This window comes from Nansenia antarctica (genome assembly GCF_963989245.1).
Source record: "Nansenia antarctica genome assembly, chromosome: 11".
Taxonomy (NCBI): Eukaryota; Metazoa; Chordata; class Actinopteri; order Argentiniformes; family Microstomatidae; genus Nansenia; species Nansenia antarctica.
Genome location: NC_137681.1, coordinates 20,486,561 through 20,491,560, shown reverse-complemented (window position 1 = coordinate 20,491,560; position 5,000 = coordinate 20,486,561). Strand labels below are relative to the sequence as shown.

At 52.6% G+C, this 5,000-nt stretch overlaps 1 protein-coding gene across 1 annotated transcript in view; it reads right to left on the bottom strand.

Annotated features, from left to right (window-relative positions):
• LOC308167987 (myosin phosphatase Rho interacting protein) overlaps window positions 1-5,000 on the bottom strand; it is a 70,212-nt gene that overhangs the window by 53,945 nt on the left and 11,267 nt on the right. The gene's annotated exons all lie outside the window — the stretch shown is intronic.

Genomic DNA, 5,000 nt, shown 5'->3' with positions numbered 1-5,000 from the left:
CTGGGAGGACCCAAGAAGAACACGAGTGTGTGTGTGTGTGTGTGTGTGTGTGTGTGTGTGTGTGTGTGTGTGTGTGTGTGTGTATGTGTGTGTGTGTGTGTGTGTGTGCGGATATAAAACGTAGTTATTTGGAGACAGTAGTGTTTTGTACAGAACTAATGTAATGTATGTAACATGAGCTGCCAGAATAGCTCTCTCTTTCTCGTTCGCTTGTATTGAGGTTACAGTGGTTGTATTGGGGTTAGAGTGGTTGTATTGGGGTTAGAGTGGTTGTATTGAGGTTACAATGGTTGCATTGGGGTTAGAGTGGTTGTATTGTGGTTACAATGGTTGCATTGGGGTTAGAGTGGTTGTATTGGGGTTACAATGGTTGCATTGGGGTTAGAGTGGTTGTATTGGGGTTACAATGGTTGCATTGGGGTTAGAGTGGTTGCATTGGGGTTGGAGGCTGACTACAGCATGGACCACAGCAGCATTAACCCAGTAGAGGGGAATTGTGGGTATTCTCAGGGCTGTGCAACAGGAACAGTGACCCCACTGTAATCTCTGGCTGTTTACATTCCAGAAGATCGGTTCCTACTTGGAAACAGGGGAAAGGAAGGGCAGGGGTTAAACTTGGCTCTCACGCCCCCCCGCCTCCCCTCCTGCCTACCCCCCCCACCACAAGAACCTCCCCCTGCCTCCCCCAGCTCTGTACACAAACTACCACAGCTCGGGGAGGCTTACAACAGCCTTATCAACAGTACAAGCTCTAATCCACTTCTCACTCCTCTCTTTCAGTCCCTCATCCCCCCTTCTTTTCCCCTTCCTGTCCTCTACTATTACTCTCCCACACCCACTTCTCCCTCCCTCTATCACTCTCCTCTCTCCCCCTCTCTCTCCCCTCCTCCCTCTCTCTCCCCTCCTCTCCCCCCCTTGTTCCCAGGCTAGCAGCAGCTCTAATTGAGGGGGAGTCGGCTTCCACTTTGTCCCGCCACAGATCGCCTAGAGGCAACACACACACACACACACACACACACACGGGTGGGAGGGATGGGGTCAAAAGACAAAAGGGTTTTTGAAGCCAGTTAAAAATAGCTCTCAGTAAACAGTTTTGTGTGTGTGTGTGGGGGGGGGGGGGGTCTCACATGCGGGCAGCGGACAAATCATACATCATACACGCAGTCCGAGGCAGCCCCAGACACGTGGTACACGGTATACGTATGTATGACAACTAGCCCTGGAGGAGGCTGAACATGGGGCAGCTGTGGCGCAGGAGGTAGAGCCGTGCAAGAGCCGCGCAGGAGGTAGAGCCGCCGTCTAACGATTGCAAGGTTGGCAGATCGGTGGTTCGAGCCCCGGTTGGCCACATGTCGAAGTGTCCTTGGGCAAGACACTGAACCCCAAATTGCTCCCAGTGAGCGGGCCGGCGCCTTGCATGGTAGCTTGCCGCCATTGGTGTGTGAATGTGTGTGTGAATGGGTGAATGAGAGGCCTTTGTAAAGCGCTTTGGACAAAGGCTATATGTAAGTGCAGTCCATTTACCATTTGAACATACGTCTGGCTTGTGAGTATCATTCAACAACACACCTGGGGAGGCTGGTGGAGGTAGAACACCAGAGGAGGCTAGGGCAGGTAGAACACCAGGGGAGGCTGGGGGAGGTAGAACACCAGGGGAGGCTGGGAGAGGTAGAACACCAGGGGAGGCTGGGGGAGGTAGAACACCAGGGGAGGCTGGTGGAGGTAGAACACCTGGGGAGGCTGGGGGAGGTAGAACACCAGGGGAGGCTAGGGGAGGTAGAACACCTGGGGAGGCTGGTGGAGGTAGAACACCAGGGGAGGCTGGTGGAGGTAGAACACCTGGGGAGGCTGGGGGAGGTAGAACACCTGGGGAGGCTGGGGGAGGTAGAACACCTGGGGAGGCTGGGGGAGGTAGAACACCTGGGGAGGCTGGGGGAGGTAGAAATGGGAGGACAGGTTCATTGTAACTTATGAAAGGGAATGAGGAACGGTATCAACAACACACACACACACACACACACACACACACACACACACACACACAGGCTCACCACCCCCACAGCATCAACAGAAGGGGCTCAAACCAAACACTGTGTGTGTGTGTGTGTGTGTGTGTGTGTGTGTGTGTGTGTGTGTGTGTGTGTGTGTGTGTGTGTGTGTGTGTGTGTGTGTGTGTGTGTGTGTGTGTGTGTGTGTGTACTTGTAACCTGACAGGCTGAATGGTTTCACCTGCAGGTGTAACACACACTAACAGAACATACCCTGAAACTAACCTAACATCAACCTATACACAACATCTATAAACCATTGTTGTATCAACTTACAGATACTTTCAAAAAGCAAATAGGATTGTGTGTGTGTGTGTGTGTGTGTGTGGTTTTAGAGTGGGTGTTGAGCTGTGATCTCTCTGTCCCTCTCTCCTCCCCCCCTCCCTCCCTCCCTCCCTCCAGGTCACAGAGAGGTCATCGGGAGGTAGGTGTTGCCACAGGGGGTCATTAGAGAGTGGGTGTGGAGTGCTGCGGCTCGCGCTGATGACATCATCAGGGTCTCAGCATGGCTGGAAAAGGGTCCCCTCACACCCACACACCTGCTTTCACCTCTGTGTGATGACGGGTGGCGCGCGTGTGTGTGTGTGTTCTTGTTTCTGATTGTACCTCATCACTGTGGAGGTCTACCATTAGCTGAACAACAGTGTGTGTGTTGTGTTCATCTGAGCTGAAGGTGAATCTTTCACAGTAACTTTTGGGAACATATCTCCTGGCCCCTCCCCCCACACCCTGGCCCCTCCCTCCAGACCCTGCCCCCTCCACCCACACTCTGGCCCCTCCCTCCAGACTCTGGCCCCTCCCTCCAGACCATGGCCCCTCCTCACACTCACTCTGTAGTGCTGAGTCATCACTCCTGTCTGAACCCCTGGGACACTTCTGACCCCGCAGCACCTGTTCTTGACACACACACACACACACACACACACACACACACACACACACACACTACAGTCGAGCACACGCACGCACGCGCGCACACACACACACACACACACACACACACACACACACACACACACACACACACAGTCAAGCTCATTCACTCACTCTCAGACACACATGTACAATCAAGCACTCTGTCAGGTGTGCGCACACACACACACACACACACACACACACACACACACACACAGTCAGAAACATCTGCAGCTTAGCACTAATAGGGACTTGACTTCCAATCTGTCTTGCAGGTCTGTCTGGTGAGGAGCTGCGCTAAGTACACACAGCACAGCTGACGTATTCAACCAACGCCTGCGTGAGGAAACCTCTGCTGTGCGGTAAAACACTGGAACCTACACTGCCACGACACAACGCATGTTTGAACATTATGTCATGTAGCAATTAATTAAACATACTGAATAGCCCTGAAGCTCCATTACGCAAGAGACAGAAGCAACAACAGAGAGAGAGAGAGAGAGAGAGAGAGAGAGAGAGAGAGAGAGAGAGAGAGAGAGAGAGAGAGAGAGAGAGAGAGAGAATCACCATGGTCAAACACTCAGAATCAACTCTCTCCGCTGAACAAAGAAACAACAAGGTGTTGCCAAGGTTACTCAAGCTACTCAGAATGACTTTCCCGTCAGGCGGCTCTTATGAAGCTGACATTCTGATAGGCTGAAGCATAGCGAAACTCATCCCTGTTTCTACCACAGGGATCAGCTGACTGTCTATGCTTCTTCAATGCTAAATCATGCTAACGCTAAGTCTATGCTACTTCAGTGCTAAACCTTGCTAACGCCAAGTCTTCTCTAACCCATTTAGCACTAAGATAATAAGATAATACAGTGAGCTACACTGTATGAAGGCCTATGCTTATGCTAACAACACAGCTGAGCTTCAGTTCTGCTGCTGAGTTCACCTTTCAAATGTAGGCCAACCATGCCCCTCCTTCCTCCCCCTCCCCCTCCCCCCTCCCTCGCTCTCTCCCTCTCGCCTCCTACTCACAGCAATCATTCTCCCTCTACCTAGTCTATTGTCTCTATTTCTTTCTCCTGCCACCCACTCTCTCTATCTCTCTCTCTCTCACTTACTCTCTAGTAACAAACTCACTCTCTCTCTCTCTCTCTTTCCACCCACTCTGCCTGCCTCCCCCCCCTGCCACCCACCAACCCACCCACTCTCTCTCTCCCTCCCTCCCTCTCTCTCTCTACTCACACATTCTCTCACTCACACTCTCTCTTTCGGTCTTGCAGATAACCTCTGTTCAAAGCTTCTCTTGCCCTCTGTCTAAGCGGTGGTGGTGGTGGGTGGGGGTGTGTGTGTATGTGTGTATGTGTGTGTGTGTATGTGTGGGGTGTGTGTGTGTGTGTGTGTGTGTGTGGGGCTCACTGGGTGTTCAGAGCCTCTGATCTCTGAGGCCTAAGCCCCAGCTAACCTACCCCCTCTCCAACACACACACACACACACACCCTAACAAACATAGCACTCCCTTTCGCTCGCTGGCTTACGCTCTCACACAAACACACACACACACCCACACACACACCCACACACACACCCACTCCCCCCAGGGCGATGCCACATCCTGCATCTGGGATCACAGCCCCCCAGGAGGACCACAGCCCATCTGGGCACGGTTAGGCCCGGGTTAGACCCTGGTTAGAGACCAGAGCTCCACACCACAGGGGCACCTTGTCATCTGCTAACCCCAGGGCCGTGCTCCCTGCCTGGGCTGTGCTGTGGCCCGCAGGCCCCGGGGCTCCAAAGACGGTTACTGCTCTGAAGGAAGAGGAGTGTTTCTGATACACAGCCTAGTCAGGGTTTAGTTCAGTTTACTCGGGCACGCACGCACATACATATACACACACACGCGAGATTTTAGAATATTAGACGATGTCAGAGACAGAGAAGTCTCTGATATCGTCTAATATTCTCAAATCTCTCGTGTGTGTGTGTGTGTGTATGTGCGTGCGTGCCCCGATGTCGGAGACTTCTTGATGTATTGTTATAGCTAGT